Raw genomic sequence first — 18,535 nt, 5'->3', positions numbered from 1 at the left:
AGGTAAACGAAGTGTTTAGTGTTTCAAGAGGCACTGTATCGAAGATTTGTACCACATATATGAAAGCGGAAAAATGGCATCCGCTAAGTCACAACGCAGACGAAAATGTGTATTGGATGGTCATGATAGACAGTCATTGAAGAGGATTGTGACAACAGCTGCAAAAGTCACTGCAGAACTGAATGTCGCACTCGCGAACCCTGTCAGCACAAAAACAACACGAAGCGAGCTACATAAGCTGGGAATAGCAGGGCCAGCTGGATTCCAAAACCACACATCGGTGAAGCAAATGCCCTTAGCAGGAAAACACGGTGCCGAAGCCTTAAAACCCGGAGTATGGAGCGATGGAAGAACGTCATTTGGTCGGATGAGTCTTGTTTCACATTGTTTCCAACTTCTGGACAAGTTTACGTCCCAAGATTGAAACGTCGTGGGGCATTCCACAATGATTTGGGCAGCCATTACATTGTATCCAATGGACCCTTTGGGTACTCTTCAAGGTCACATTACTGCCAAAGATTCTGTATTTTTGGTGATCACGTCCATCCCATGGTACGATGTTTGTTCCCAGTGGTGATGCTGTGTTCCAATATGACGGCGCCCCTGTTGACTCAGCCCCTGTCATCTAGGACTGGTTTTGTAAGAATGAGGATGAATTGTCATACCTCCTCTGGTCCCCAGTAACCAGATTTCAAAATTATTGAGGCTTTGTGGTCTGCTTTGGAGAGAAGGGTTCATGATTGCTGTCCACCTCCATCATGATCACCTGAACATGCCAGTATTTTGAAGAAAGAGTAGTATCAGATTCCCTTGAAAAACATACAGTATCTGTATTTTTCCATTTCGAGATGACTGGTAGCTGTTTTGAATGCCAACAGTTTTCTACACCGTATTAGGCTTGATAATGTGTTGCGTTTATGGTGTATCCATATTCTTGTCCACCCTGTAGACGTGCTTCTAGTATTGTCTAAGATCAGTTGTGTCGAGGCGCTAAAAAGCCTAGTCGACATGTGGCAAGCGATTTTACTCACTTGTCTTTTAATTTATTGTCACCAAATATGTTTACATCACCATTATTCTCTCTGTTTTTCTCTATCTCTTTCTGTTAGTAAAACAATACATAGTTTCATGGACATTATTTTCACAGTAAGATATCGGTAGTGTGATACGTTTATTTGTGTTGTGCTATGTTGCAGGCGACCATTGCGGCAGTTGTTTGCATGGGTTTGGCGGCCTTAGTCTGCTGGTGAGTGCTATTTGTACATATTATTTATGAAGATAGCATTTAGGAGAAAAGGATTAGCGGTATACAGAGATCAATGTAAGCTGTTTTCGTCATTCATGAGAAAACTACTGAACAGAATGTCTACCACTCGATCGTGCTATATCCCATTCTGGAATATCATGAGAGCATCTTGTGAAGGAAATTGGGCTTTAAAAACATACTTGATGCATCACTGACACGTGAGATTTGCCTCTTTTCATGGTAATTTGAATAAAACCAGATAATGGCTAATACAAGGGACTGGCCAAAATTCTTAAACGATGTTTACAACAGATATGGCAAAATGTACTGCCACAATGTGATCTGATAGTTCGGAAACAACGTCAATAAAAATATTTTCTATATATTACTTATTTGAAATTAAGGGTATTTCGCTTTTTGAGGTTCGTAGTAACTGTTCTCATCTTGAGAAGTTCCACGCCATTATTAACAGCATCATTCATTACTGTACAAAGTGCCTTGCATTTTACAGTAGTCACATTCCATGTTGTCATCGTTGATGTTGGTGTGCTCTTCAGTATGAAGACTGGTTTGATGCAGTTATCGATACTAGTTTGTCCCATACAAGCGTGTTAATGGAACCCTCTGTAACAAATCCAGCACCCCTGTCTGAACTGCTTCGATGTCTTCCTTTAACCCGACCTGGTGCAGATCGCGAACACTCCAGCAGTACTGAAGACTGGGTCGCACTAGTGCCCTTTACATGGTCTTCTCTACAGATGAACCACAATATACAGAAGTCGACCATTCGCCTTTGCTGCTACTATCCTTATGTGTTCTTGCCATTTCGTATCATTTTGCAGCATTACACCTGGATACTTAATCGACATAACTGTACCAAGCAGCACACTACTAATGATGTATTCGAACATTATGGAATTTTTTTCCTACTCGTCTGCATTAATTTACATTTTTCTACATATGGAGCAAGCTGTCATTCATCACAGCAACTAGGAATTTTGTCTGTCATACTGTATCCTCTTACAGTCATTCAACGACGATCCTTTTCCGTGCACCACACCACTGTCAGAAAACAGCCATAGATTGCTGCTCACACTGTCCGTGAAATCACTTATGTGCATACAGAATAAGATTGGTCGTATCAGACTTCTCTGGGGCCCGTCGGGATAACGTACTGAGTTCTGTTACTTAAGAAATCTTAAAAGTACTCACATATTTAGAATCCTGTTCCGTATGCCCACACCTTCGTTAAAAGTCATCAGTGGCGCATCTTGTCAAACGCTTTCCGGATATCTAAGAATATTGAATCCGCCTGTATCCAAGACTTGCAGAATACAATGCGAGAAAGCGCCAAGATGAGTTCCGCATGAGCGGTGCTTTCTGGACGGATTTTTTCCATCTCAAGGAAATTTATAATATTCGGACTGAAAATACATATGTAAAAAAAGTTTTGCATCACCTCGGTTCCAAGAGTTCCGAAACCTTTACAGAAAATTGGAATAGAGATTGTCACAAACATCATTTGCTCCCTTTTTATTCCTCATGAAAACCACACACTGCATGTTGAACCACCATACAGCGAAACCTTCGGAGGTGGTGAACACGACATCCTGTGGCTGCACGAAAAGCATTATTCAACATGGTGGCGTTGCTGTCAGGGTTCCTCTGAGCCATAATCCGTAAGTAGAGGTCACCCACTGCAGTAGTTGCCCTTGGGCTGCCTGAGCGAGGGATGTCATCGGCAGTTCCTGTCTGTCTGTATCTCCTCCATGCCGAACAACATCGCTTTGGTTCACACCGAGACGCCTGGACACTTCCCTTGTTGAGAGCCCTTCCTGGCACAAAGTAACAATGCGGACGCGATCGAACCGCGGTATTGACCATCTAGGCATGCTTGAACTACAGACAACACGAGCCGTGTACCTCCTTCCTGGTAGTATGACTGGAACTATAGGCGCTGCTCATGCATGGTTGTTTACATCTTCGGGCGGGTTTAGTGACATCTCTGAACAGTCAAAGGGACTGTGTCCGTGATACAATATCAACAGTCAACGTCTGTCTTCAGGAGTTCTAACTTTTTTTGATGTGTGTATTTTCAAGAATTCTGCAGCAAACCGATGTTAAGGGTATTGGTCTGTGACTTTTTGGGTCCGTTCTTTTGACCTCCTTATGTACAGGAGCCGCCTGCTATGTTTTACACTCGATTGGGACTTCGCGCTGGCGAGAGATTCGCGATAAATGTAAGCTAAGTAAGGGGCTAGTGCCGTAGTAGTCCATAAAACCGGTCTGGGATTCCATGCAGACCTGGCGACTTATTAGTTTTTAACTCTTACAGTTGCTACTCTACGCCATAGATGCCTATTATTATGTCTACCATACGGGAGTCTGTGCGACGGTCAAGCGGCGGTATGTTTGCACAGTACTCCTTCTTGAATGATTTATTAAATTTATAAGTTCATCTTTCCTTTTGCTGTTGCCTGTTGCCACACCGGACTGGTCAACGAGGGATTGGACAGAAGCCTTCCACCCTCTTAGTGATTTTATGTAGGACTCGAATTTTCTCAGGTTCTCGGCAAGATCTTTTGACAAGGTACGATGGTGGAAGTTGTTTTGTGCTTGGTGCATCGATACTTTTACAGATGCATGAATTTCTACTAACCTTTGCCTGTCGTCATTTGCGCGCTATTTTTTGAACCGAGAGTGCAACGTCTTTGCTTCCTCAATATTTTACTAATTTCGTTATTAAACCACGGTGGGACTTTTCCGGCATTAACCCACTTACTCAGCACATACTAGCCCAGAGTGCGAATTACAATCCGTTTGAACTTTGGCCATAATTCCTCTAAGTATGCCATACTGGAACTAAATCATGTCGATTCACCCTGGATTATTTGCGAAACAATTTCAATTTACTGTATCTAGTGTACCGAGTTAATTATTAAAAACTGGCCTGATGCGAGAGACTGTGAGGTCATATTGAGTATAAATTTATCACAAAAAGGTTACCATGAGATTGCTGCATTTTACTCAGTCATTGAGGCATCATGCCGTCACATCTTGTGAAGATGAAACATACATTAACAAAGAGAACTAATTTATACAAATATATTTTTACTATTCCTGTTTACGTCAAATTTAACACAGTAAAATTAACAAGAAACACATTACTTTGGAAAAAAGCGCTATTTCCTCAATTTATTAAGTACCTGTTATTGATCACCTATTGACAGCCCTAGTATGTAAGTGGATACATCGGTATTTATCAAAGAATTGCACGTCTTTGAGTCTAGATAACTACGTAATTTGAAGAGAAAATCGCTATTAAAATATGAATTTAATTTTCTTTTGAATCTGCAGAGGGTTCCAGTTACTTGCTTTATGTCTGAAAGTCAGTTCAAAACCTGTATAAAGGAATACTGTAACCCAGTTTTAAATCTTATATGAGGACTGTAGGTGCAATTATTTTCGTGTCTTTTATTGTTGCTGTGTAAATTAAAGTAACCAGAATCTCATTTTTATTGTTAGCAATAAATAGCTTTCTTGCAATAAACTTACTGGAAAGTGAGTAGATTAAAGATTCCAAGATGTTTTAAGAGGCCCCTGCGAGATGTTTTGTTATAATATGAAACAATATTCTATTAGTCATTGTTTCTGAATAAGTTCTTCTTTCAATCAGGTGCAGTACCTCACAAGAGAATTCCACAAGACAACAAGGAGTGGAAGTATAAAACATTAATGCGACCTTCAAATGAACAAAACAACATTTCTAAATGTTTACAGTTTTGCGTATACTGTTTTGTCTAGTCCTTAAGAATGACCATTTGTTGTACTAGCCGAGCATTTTTGCTTGTTTGAGAAAGTGTGCCATCAGTAGTTGTGATGTTAACACTTGAACTGTTTTCTGTGAACCAGATATCAGTGATGACTGAGCTCTACTGGGCGCTAGATATCTAGATGCGTAGGACCTGGAATAATTTGTAGTCCTGTCCAGCTCCCATCTGTGCTGCATCTACAACTGTTGAATTTGAGACCTTGTTGTATACAATCGTGTTATCAGCAAGAGCTAAAGTTCTTTGAAGTTACTGAAAGATGATTTTTGTAGAGCAAGACTGGAAAAAATACAGAACTTTATGGGGATCCATATTGTATGTTCGTCAATTTTCAGTTTCTTTGCACCCTGCTGCCTGGTTAAAGTGAGAGTGGCCTGCTATCCCACACAAGCATTCACATATATTTGGAACATTTTTCAAACTGTTACAACTCAGTTTTGTTGCGGTGGAGTGGGGCATTGTCTCGCCAAAAGTACAGATTGTCTGCAGGTCGAAGCAGGCACAAATGGATGCAGACACGAGATAATAGGTCCCTGTACTATTTATTGCTGAAAGGCAAAGAGATCATATCAGTAAACCAATTTTATTCTATTTAAACATCGTTGTTGTTGTGTTCTTCAGTCCTGAGACTGGTTTGATGTAGCTCTCCATGCTGCTCTATCCTGTGCAAGCTTCTTCATCTCCCAGTACTTACTCCAACCTACATTGTTCTGAATCTGCTTGGTGTATTCATCTCTTGGTCTCCCTCTACGATTTTTACCCTCCATGCTGCCCTCCAATGCTAAATTTGTGATCCCTTGATGCCTCAGAGCATGTCCTACCAACCAGCTCCTTCTTCTTGTCAAGTTGTGCCACAAACTCCTCTTCTCCCCAATTCTATTCAATACCTCCTCATTAGTTACGTGATCTACCCCCTAATTTTCAGCATTCTTCTGTAGCACCACATTTCGAAAGCTTCTATGCTCTTCATGTCCAAACTATTTATCATCCATATTTCACTTCCATACATGGCTACACTCCATACAAATACTTTCAGAGACGACTTCCTGACACTTAAATCTATACTCGATGTTAACAAGTTTCTCTTCTTCAGAAACGCTTTCCTTGCTATTGCCAGTCTACATTTTATATCCTCTCTTCTTCGACCAACATCAGTTATTTTGCTCCCCAAATAGCAAAACTTCTTTACTACTTTAACTGTCTCATTACCTAACTAATTCCCTCAGCATCACCTGACTACATTCCATTATCCTCGTTTTGCTTTTGTTGATGTTCATCTTATATCCTCCTTTCAAAACGCGGTCCAATCCATTCAACTGCTCTTCCAGGTCCTTTGCTGTCTGCAACAGAAATACAATGTCATCGGCAAACTCCAAAGTTTTTATTTCTTCTCCAGGGATTTTAATTCCTACTCCAAATTTTTCTTTTGTTTCCTTTACTGCTCGTTAAATATACAGATTGAATAACATCGAGGATAGGCTACAACGCTGTCTCATTACCTTCCTAATCACAGCTTCTCTTTCATGCCCCTTGACTCTTATAACTGCCATCTTGTTTCTGTACAAACTGTAAATGGCCTTGCACTCCCTGTATTTTACCCCTGTCACCTTCAGAATTTGAAAGAGAGTATTCCAGTCAACATTGTCAAAAGCCTTCTCTAAGTCTACAAATGCTAGAAATGTAGGTTTGCCTTTCCTTAATCTAGCTTCTAAGATAAGCCGACACGTGTTCCAGCATTTCTACGGAATCCAAACTGATCTTCCCCAATGTCGGCTTCTACTAGTTTTTCCATTCATCTGTAAAGAATTCGCGTTAGTATTTTGCAGCTGTGACTTATTAAACAGATTGTTCGGTAATTTTCACATCTGTCAACACATGCTTTCTTTGGGATTGGAATTATTATATTCTTCTTGAAGTCTGAGGGTATTTCGCCTCTTTCATACATCTTGCTCACTAGATGGTAGAGTTTTGTCAGGACTGGTTCTCCCAAGGCCGTCAGTAGTTCTAATGGAATGTTGTCTACTCCCGGGGCCTTGTTTCGACTCAGGTCTTTCAGTGCTCTGTCAAACTCTTCACGCAGTATCATATCTCCCAATTCACCTTCATCTACATCCTCTTCCATTAATATTGTACTCAAGTACATCGCCCTTGTATAGACCCTCTATATACTCCTTCCACCTTTCTGCTTTCCCTTCTTTGCTTAGAACTGGGTTTCCATCTCAGCTCTTGATATTCGTACAAGTGGCTCTCTTTTCTCCAAAGGTCTCTTTAATTTTCCTGTAGGCAGTATCTATCACACCCCTAGTGAGATAAGCCTCTACATCCTTACATTTGTCCTCTAGCCATCCCTGATAGCCATTTTGCACTTCCTGTCGATCTCATTTTTGAGACGTTCGTATCCCTTCTTGCCAGCTTCATTTATTGCATTTTTATATTTTCTCCTTTCATCAATTAAATTCAATATTTCTTCTGTTACCCAAGGATTTCTACTCGCCCTCGTCTTTTTACCTACTTGATCCTCTGCTGCCTTTACTACTTCATCCCTCGGAGCTACCCAGTCTTCTTCTACTGTATTTCTTTCCCTCATTCCTGTCAATTGTTCCCTTATGCTCTGCCTGAAACTCTGTACAACCTCTGGTTTAGTCAGTTTATCCAGGTCCCATCTCCTTAAATTCCCACCTTTTTGCGGTTTCTTCAGTTTTAATCTACAGTTCATAACCAATAGATTGTGATCAGAGTCCACATCTGCCCCTGGAAATGTCTTACAATTTAAAACCTGGTTCCTAAATCTCTGTCTTACCATTATGTAATCTATCTGGTACCTTTTAGTATTTAAACGTCACCATATGAGAATTCCTGTACCACATTTGTAAAAAGTGCTCTGTTCACAAGCAAGTTCGATCCCTTTGTGTAGTGTTAATTCAATCGTCCCCTTTCATCATCTGAACCAATGTGCCCTGCAGCTCAGCAGTCCAGGTCATCTTTCCCATCCACAGGGCGCCCAGTGGCGTTTCCGCAGTTCTGCTTGTAAGTGTACCCTGTGATGTGCGGTGAGAAGAGATAGATGTATGTGTGGTCTGGTGGATTCTGTATTTCATACCGAGAATGTAATTCTGGATGGTATAACTACTGACTGACTTGAGTTCAGCACTGAATTTATGGGTCATTTTCCTTACTGCGGCCCTTCTACCTGTCATAACGTGCAATAGTCTACACTGACCTCTACCAACATGCTGATGTAGTCTGTTGACTCTGGTGGCTATGGTTTTCCCTGCATTGAGGTACTCACAGAACACGTTTGTCATGTTAACAGCCAGGTACCTGCATGAGCTCAGATACGGAATGTATCCATGATACTGAAATTGTAACTTACCACAAATTTCCAGTGGCAATAGCTTAAATGATTTTCACTCTTATGCAATTCAATTTCTTTAAATTTATGAAGGTGGCAAGCACAGATTTAAAAGAACACTTGTATTTACCTGTTTCATGGACAATTTGATAATCTTTGGCGAAATTCTCTTCTCCCCATTCTCAGGTGTTAGAGTGGTTCGGGCAAATCTATGGTAGTGGGCTCAGCTATCATATAAAAAGATCTAAGCTCAAATTGTTGCATCCTCTATTTAATAAATTCGTCTGTAGACTGTCCATAACTTACTTTTTAATTCAGATATCTCATTACTATTATCGAGCATCATTCAGAGAGATCTCACTGTACACTACTTACAATAATGTACAAGCTCTCCCCAAGAACTCACAACACTCTCTCCCTTGGAATTAACTAATACAGTGACATACCTGGCAATGATAGCGACAAAACAAAGAAAAGTACAAGATAGGAACTGATATTTTACCCCTATAAGTTTCCAGCACTTCTCCTAAATTAAACTTTACAAGTACATCTTTAATTGTATTCAGTTTAGAAATTGGGAATCTATAATCTTTCTAACAAATTTTCAGGTGCATAATTTGACGGTTACTAACAATGTGATCGTTTGTGTCCATACAGCTTACGAATTTTTAAATAGAAATCCGGAAATTATAATTTGAGTGTATAATTGCGTAGGCTTCCATGGTCATAGTCAGTTGACATAAAAGTTTTCTGGGTATGATACCGTGTCATAATGTATAAAACTACTGCTGCTGGAGAAAAACCAACTTTCTGACCGCGGTTGCAACAGCCTTCTTCAGGGTTTAATGGAAGACCCAGAAGAAGGCCGCTGCAACCATGGTCGAAACGTTGGTTTTTCTCCAGCAGCAGTAGTTTTATACATTATGACGCGGTACAATATCAAGGGAACTTTTAAGTCGATAATTTGAGTGGTTACCAGCTAATCCTTAAATGATGCCCACATCTTATAAGCATGAAAAATAAAGCTGTTTTAAACACGAATATGACTGTATGCGTTTACAATAGAGTATTTATCTGTGACAAGACTGAATTACATTGACGGAATCACATACATATGTGAAATATGTGATCCCATCCAACATAAAGACTGTAACTGAACTTTTTGGAACCTGACATATCGACAACATATACTCATGTGTTTGATACCCCATGTCCCGACATCCTTTACCGAAGTGTATGATATCCTAGATAACATTACGACAGCCATAACCAAGCAACAATCAAATGGATTCGTTAACGCTTCTTCCCCATCCCATCTCGACTATCATGATGACCAGTTCTGGGTCTGATGACATTTCTGTTATGTGACACACCAAACCATTCCATTCTACACTGTAAGAGATGTGCTCTCTCCAACAAAACAGCTACCTCTAATTCAACTGCTCTTTAGCGAACTGCATCTGTTTTTCTTTTGTAGTGCTTAAAATTTCTGAAACGTTTGATAGTCAAGAATGTGCCACTTGTGGGATCTTCTAACTCTGATAATCTTGGTCTCTCTCAACAGGTGGACCTGGAGTCGGCTCACCGCGTGGTGGTAAGAGCAATAGCTTCTTGTACTCCAGTGGTGATTTTTCTGCTGATGGCACATCTACACTGCTATAACCGAAGGTGACATAACATACAGTCAAAGCTCGGTTCTTTATTTCGACACTAAGTAATAGAACCACACTCAGCCACAAGTTCTTTGAAATCTCTGTGGTGTAATCTAATTCTTACTTTTACTTCTTTTCGTTAGCGTTTACCCCGTCTAGTACCACTCCGCTGTACACAAATTTTGACAAATTTAGACTCTATGACAAGAAAAAAGAAACGTTCTATGAAGAAATTATCCGAATGGGACGAAAATTCGTAGATGTGATGTACACGTACAGATAAACTGAAGATTACAATTTGAGAAAAACTGGACGATTTATTCAAGAGCAACAGCTTCACAAATGGAGAATGTCAACATCACGTCCATCCGCCTGTAGCCCTTATGCAACCTGCTGTTTGATTATCAGAGTTATTGGATGTTCTGCTGAGGGATATCGAGCCAAATTCTGTGCAACTGACGCATTACATCGTCAAAATCCCGATATAGATAAAGAGCCCTGACCATAATGTTGCAAACATTCTCAATTGGCGAGAGATCCGACGCCTCGGCACCCTCACACCCTCACAACATAGCGGTACGTCGACGATATTCAATGTCCCGTTTTGTTGCCCTGCATGGCAAGCCATCCTGTGCTTATATTTCAGTACGATAATGCCTGTCCGCACACGGTAAGAGTTTCTACTCCTTGTCTTCGAAACTGGCAAACCCTACCTTGGTCAGCAAGATCGTCAGATCTCTCCCAAATTGACAATGTTTGGAGTATTATGGGCAGCACTCTCCAACTATCTCAGGATTTGAATGATGTAACGCGCCAGTTGGACAGAATCCGGTACGATATCTCTCAGGAGTACATCCAACAACTCTGTCAGTAAATTCCAGACAGAACAACTGCTTGTATAAGGGCCAGGTGGATTAAAGCTTTATTGTCTTTCTCAAATTGTGAAGGTCTTTCTCTTAAATAAATGATCCCATTTTTTGAAATTATGATCATTTGTTTGTTTGTATTCATACATCACATTTTCCTATTTCCGTCACATTCAGATAATTCTTTTGTGGTGTGCCCTTTCTTTTTTTTCTCTTAGAGTGTATTTGTTGAATCTTCTAGACACATATAGTACGTATGATCCATATTATATTCGCATGTATTCTGCACACAGATTTGCTGTACATTTTATTTAAGTCTTTGGTACTGCTAGACTCACTTACCACAAGTGAAATTTGGTTTACGCACATATTCTCTGCATGCAGTTGTCTGACTCTTTAGAGAGTTGTCGCTGGTCTTGCCTTTTCGGAGTCTGGTTTCGCACTTCTTCCACTTTCTAGATGAGTTTGGTCCCATATCGTCTTTTTTGTCAATTCTTCTTCCTGCTGTTTTCTTCCATTGAGCTATTTGCCATCTAAGGTATGAACTTCTTCCTTACCATTTTCTCGTTCGTTACTATTTTGTAGATGACTCACACATTTGTTGCCACAGTGTGCAATATGTTGTACAAGGCATGCACCGATCATCTCGTACATGCAACCTTTGTAGTATATCTACAGTTCGTTTGATCCAATATGTCCACCTCCTTATTTTTTTGCGTTGTAGAATGTTATAGTTTCGTGTTTTTACCTTTCCTTCTTTGTTTATTGGTACTTGAGCACGCTGTGTTATCAAAAGAATGACACTTTTATTCTTATTTCCTTGGAATATGGTTAAGGTGCAGTTTTTGTTGCCATTGCAGACAAGATGACGGAGTGTATTTCAGTTCTTGTTCATTGTATTAACTAATGAAGTCTTCTTTTCTTTGCACTCCTTAGAAAATTGTAGAGACGTAAAGAAGGTGCCTGCTGTCTTCTTTCTTCCCTGATTTAGAAATGGTTCCAGGAGTTGCAGAACGACGTATTCTCTGGGTGCTTGCTTCTTTCTACATGTGTGTTCCGAGGCATGGGAAAGCATTACATATATACTCTGTCGCTACTTGGGCAACAGTCCAGAATTTGAGACCATATTTACCGCGAATGCAGTCTTTTTGACGTATGAAATATTCTCGGCTAATCAGCCGAGTGGTGGAGTCGTCTTGTCACGACAAGACGATGCCGCCATTCGGTTGTACAGGTGTTATAAATATAGTATAAGTGTTGTTGAATTAGTGGAAGTGTTAGTGAAGTATAAAATAAGATTAAAGGGGGTAAGAAGCGTACTTTCCTTCTCGCGCCTGTAGCACGAATCCTAGGCCTAATTTCACGCGCGCGAATCGTAAGTAAGCAGTGAATTAAACTTATAGATAAACGTTTCCAGTTGGTATAAATATAAGTGTTGTTACATTAGTGGAAGTGTTAGTGAAGTGTTAAAGAAGATTAAACGGGGTAAGAAGTTTATTTTCCTTCTCGTGCCTATACCACGGATTTTAGGCTTAATTTCACGCGGGCGTATTCATAAGTAAACAGGAGTTACATGTAATCACCAGTTTTTTTATTCAGTACTCTTTCAATTTATTTATATCTGCCTGAATAGTTTCTAGGGTCCTTTGTTTACGTTTTAGTCACTACTTAAATCAGCTTATGCGATTTCTGTTTTTACCATGAGTGAGAAGTGTGTGACATGCCGTAGGATCGTTAGTTCTGGGGTATGGTGTGATGGGTGCTGTAGTTTCTTTCATTGGGGCGAATGTAGTGGCGTGGGAAATGGGGACATAATGAGGCTCACCAGTGGTATTGTAGGATCTGCAGTAGAGATAGGAAAATACTAGAACAGGAAGGGAAAATTGCAGCTCTTCAAGCTGACCTAGACAAGGCAAGGGAGGATCTGGACAGGTTAAAGAGGGAGAAGGGTGAACAGAGGTGGGAAGTGGCAACAGGTAATAGGGGGAACAGGCAAAGGAGAGCATCAGACACCTTTGTCATAAATCTTGAAAATAGATTTGACCTGTTGCCTCAGTCAGAATCAGATGAGCCTCATGTAGCTGAAGCTGTAGAAAGGGCACAACAAGCTTTCAAGGACTTGAAAAAGGTAGGGAAATTTGTAAAGAGAAAGAAAGTTCTGTTGTTATGTAGTTCCCATGGTAGAGGTGTTGGCCAATTACTGCAGGAAAATCTAGGTGCAGAGTACCAGGTCACAAACTTTTTCAAGCCTAGTGCAGATCTGGGTCAGGTAACAGAGGATGTAGGTGCTTTATGCAAGGATTTCACAAAGGAGGATGCCGTGGTTATAGTGGGTGGTCCAGGAAATAGCATTGACAGAGACTCTGAATATTCCATAGAGAGTGACCTGGATAGCATCAGCAACGAAACATACGAGTGTGGAATTTGTGTCTGTGTTGAGACGCCATGATCGGCCTCATTTGAACTCTTCCGTAGGGAGGGTGAACTTGGAGTTGGAGTGGGTGCTTAGGACGGATATAGGGTCCCATATTGGTTTGATTCCTGTGGATGCTATCGATAGGTGGGACTACACTAGGCATGGCCTTCACCTCAATAGGAAAGGGAAGGGAAAACTGTCTGGGTTGATTGCAGAAAACTTAAGGGGGGACACTGGCACAAGTGGTAAAATACCAGTGGTCACAGATGTCAGAGGGATGCCTTTTTTAGGATAGGGAAGGGGGAAAGAAAACGAGTTTTAAGAGAGATTGGCAGACACACTCAGTTTGAGAAAACATATGAACAGGAGTCAGATTTTATCATACAGCCTCCATTTAAACAATGTTTAACAGAAAGTAATCAGAAACTGCCAGTTCATCTTCGCCAAAGCAGTTACAATCCCATTAGTATGCAGTATCAGTTATCTTTATTACACCAGAACATTCCGGGACTTAGAAATAAACTTGATGAACTACTCATTTGTATCGATGAACTGAATTCATCTAACCAAATTGACATAATCTGCCTCTCTGAACATCAAGTGACCACTGATATAGATATGTTAGACATTTCAGGATTTAAGCTAGCTTCCTACTTCTGCAGAGTAGATATGGATGGAGGAGGAGTTGTCACATTTATCAAAAATTGCCATAAATTCAAGAACATTGACATTAATAAATTCTGTTTAGAGCAGAATCTAGAAGCATGTGCAACAGAAGTAGAGTTCCATAACAGATCCTATATAATAATAACTATTTACCGAGCACCTGCAGGAAATTATAATCTATTCTTAGATCATCTAGAAGCTCTTTTGGGTTATTTAACAGGAAGAAACAAAGAAATTTTGATTGCTGGTGACTTTAATACAAATTTTCTAATGCAATCTTCCAGTAAACATTCACTGCAGTTAGTAATGTTGTCTTTCAATCTAACTCACATTGTAAACTTTCCAACTAGGATCACTAAATCCTCAAGGACAGCCATTGATAACATTTTTATAGATAAATCAAAGGAACAAAATCATATCATAAAACCTGTTATAAATGGACTATCAGATCATGACATGCAGCTCCTTGTTTTAGATGTAAATTCTAAGCAGATTATCAAGACTGCTAAATCTGAGTACAGGAGAGTAGTCAATCAACCAAAAATTGAGTGTTTCAGAAAACTGCTCAAAGATATGAACTGGAAAGATGTTTATAGTGCTCATGACATGAATGACAAATATAACACATTCATGAACAATGTCAGTACCATGTTTGAAAACTGTTTTCCTCTAAAAGTTACTCAAATTAAACAGATCTCTATAATAAAACCATGGATTACACAAGGAATAAAGATTTCCTGTAAGACAAAAAGGAAAATGTGTCTGTCGACCAAGAATAGCTCCAATGCTGGTGATTTAGCCAAATACATGGAATACTGTAAAACATTAAAAAAAGTAATTCAGACATCTAAACAAATGCACTACGAGAAGAAGATAGCAATGTCAGGGAACAAAATAAAAACAATATGGGATATAGTGAAAGAGCAGACTGGTAGAACCAGAAAGGAACAGGAGCAAATAGCACTAAGGGTAGATGACACATTAGCAACTGATGGGCATAGTGTGGCAAATCTATTTAACAAGTACTTTATATCCGTTACTGATAGAATGAGACTTTCAGGATCAGTAAATAATGCCCTTGAATATCTGAAACTAGCCTTTACAAATAGCTTCAAGTACATGAATATATCACTCACTTCACCAAAAGAAATAACTTCCATAATAAAATCTTTAAAAACAAAGCATTCTAGTGGGTACTATGAAATATCAACAAAGTAAATTAAGGCATGTTCTTGTGAGTTTAGTACAATTCTAAGTTACTTGTGTAACCAGTCAATTATAACTGGAACATTTCCTGACTGGCTAAAATATGCAGATGTTAAGCCTCTATTCAAGAAAGGAGATAAAGAGATACCATCAAACTACAGACCGATTTCACTTTTGCCAGCATTCTCAAAACTTTTAGAAAAAGTAATGTACAGGCAGCTGCTCAACCATCTGACCACAAATAACATATTATCAAGAACACAGTTTGGATTTCTGAAGGGTTCTGATATCGAGAAGGCTATTTACACCTACAGTGAAAATGTACTTAATTCATTAAATAAAAAGCTGAAAGCAGCAGGTATTTTCTGTGATTTGTCAAAGGCATTTGATTGTGTGAACCACAACATCCTTTTAAGTAAATTAGAATTCTATGGTTTCACGGGCAGTGCTGCAAAATGGTTCAAGTCATACCTCACTAACAGGAAACAAAGGGTGTCAGTGCAAGGGACTAGTGAATTAAGTCATCAGTCATCATCAGAATAGGAAGAAATTACATTTGGTGTCCCACAAGGATCCATCTTAGGGCCATTGCTTTTTCTTGTGTACACTAATGATCTCTTATCAGTTACACTGCCAGAAGGAGAGTTCGTTTTGTTTGCAGATGACACAAGTAATGTAATAAATAGTATGTGAAGTGTAGTTCTAGAAAGATCTGCTAATGATATTTCCATGGATATTAATAAATGGTTTAAAGCCAATTCACTGACATTAAACTTCGAAAAGACTCACTATATGCAATTCAGAACCTGTAAGATGCTTCCACCCAGCATACGCATAAAATACGAAGAAGAGCAGATAGAAGAGGTTGACAGTCTTAAATTCCTGGGATTACAACTTGATAATGAATTCAGTTGGGAAGAGCACAGCACAGAACTGCAGAAACGCCTTAACAAATCTGTATTTGCAATTCGAGTGTTAGCAGACATAGGCGACATAAAAATGAAAAAGCTTGTATGCTTTGCTTACTTTCATTCCATAATGTCATATGGTATAATATTTTGGTTTAACTCTTCAAGTCAAATAAAAGTTATCAGAGTCCAAAAGCGTTTAATACATGTTATTTGTGGAGTAAATTCACGGACGTCCGGTAGAAACCTCTTCAAAGAACTGGGTATACTAACTATTGCCTCTCAGTATATTTACTCACTAATGAAATTTGTCCTAAATAATATATCTCTTTTTCTAACAAACAGCTCAGTTCATACATACGATACCAGGAATAAAAATGATCTGCACAAGGACTTAAAAGCACTTACTTTAGTTCAAAAAGGGGTCCACTGCTCAGGAACACACATCTTCAATAATTTGCCAGTAAACATAAAAAATTTAGTTACAAATAAAGATCGGTTTAAAAAGAGCCTGAAAGACTTACTAGTGGCCAACTCCTTCTACTCCATTGACGAATTTTTTAATAGAAACAAATGATGTATTGTATATATTCATACTATTAGTATTGTTATTTCAGCTTAAAAAAAATTGGCATGTTCCACATCCATGAGGATCTCCTCAGCTCGGATCTATGGAACAAAAAACTAATCTAATCTAATCTTGATCACCCGAGAAAATTTCATCATATTTATCACGTGTCTTCGGCATGAATTGAGTGAACCAACATTTTGTTTTGCTTGGTAATAGATGCTCACCTGTAGTTATTTTTTCTCTGGGGCACTAAGGAAGAAAACTGTTTTGCAAGTACTCTTCCCAAATTTCAGCAACGTGAGCGAATTTGTTATCTGGCAGGCGTTTAGTTTGGGTTGATTTTGCACCGAAACAGAGAGATCTGAGATGATCTGTCCCTTGGCGTAACGTCCTTGACAAAAGTAGACTTCCAAGAATGCCACCAAAGATCATCTGCACAGATACCTTTTGTAAAAATGACACCCCATACATGTATAACGGCAACCAATTTTACTATTTTCTCAGGTGGCACAGGGCTATCTTCCTTTTTGAGCATTTGGTTCTGTGTATTTCCTAATGAGACAGCACTCGTTTGTCAAAAAGAAGAGAGAAAGCACTAATGACAGAGTTGTCTACTCGTTGGCAGGTGTTAAGTAGAGGGACCTCCACTCTGCTTCAGAATGTTCACAGCCGACATTCTTCCAGAAGATGAAAAATTGGCAATCTCCCTGTTGGTTACATCCCTACTGGCCATCTTTCTAGAGGCATTCAACTAGGTCAGCTGTGACAGATGAGGCGAGACGACGTGGATCAGCATATGTATCCTCCTCCAATAGCCCCTCCTCATTCACAATGTCTTCATTTTCACTTGTCTCCGGTACAAAATCCTCATCTTCGTCAGTGAAGTCAGTTACCGATTCTGCGTAGGAATTCTCTAAGGGACGTGACATTTCTTCATCAGAAAGTCCACACTGACGAAACATATTCGAAAACGTCTTTCACCGACAAAGACTATTACGTGAATGACAAGATATAAACTTAAACAATGAGCAGCAAATACTCTGCATGATTACTGATGTTGCCACTTCATTGGTGGATTATTTACATGTTTGCAGAAGAGTAATCACAGCCATGTTAAACTGACCTCTTCCACCATTCTAGGTATATCGAACAAGCTGTGGGATAAAATTTAAATGTTTTGTAAATTCTAACACACTGTAAACATAAAAGAAAGAAAATTTTTGTAAGCCTTATATTGTGCTAATATAAATATCAGAAGCAAAGTAATTCTAATAGACAATGAAAAATTCATCCCACTGTTAAAAAGTACCTTTCGTCTTCGAATATCTTGTCTCCTTTATGCACACTGATCAGTCTGGCGCTACAAGGCCATTAGTACTGCATTTCACTCACTACAAAACACAAATAAATGTAGCTTTCGATGGGAGACTGAAACCACATGTGAACACACAGTATCCCACAGGCGCCTACCTACTTCACTACTACAATGTATTGTTTAAGAGATACTTTTTTAACTTAAATAAGTTACTTTTTTGCATTCTTTGATAGCTGAGGCCTGATATATCAGGGATATTGAGAAATGACTTAAGAGCAACAAATTTATTTGTGTGGCTCCACAGGTCTTTAAGTTATGTATAGATAATTGGGAAAGCATATTTCCTCATCATGTATATGTCAACATAAAAATGTATATGTCGACATAACAACATATGTATGAAATTATAAGAATGAGAGGAAGTGCCTATATTTAAACAAAATCAACTCTGTGTAAGCAGAACTTTTGCAAAACTTGATTCCCTTATGGCATTGGGAGGTTCTCTTT

This window comes from Schistocerca serialis, chromosome 8, assembly GCF_023864345.2.
Source record: "Schistocerca serialis cubense isolate TAMUIC-IGC-003099 chromosome 8, iqSchSeri2.2, whole genome shotgun sequence".
In the NCBI taxonomy this organism is placed as follows: domain Eukaryota; kingdom Metazoa; phylum Arthropoda; class Insecta; order Orthoptera; family Acrididae; genus Schistocerca; species Schistocerca serialis.
Note: the sequence above shows the minus strand (reverse complement) of the source record.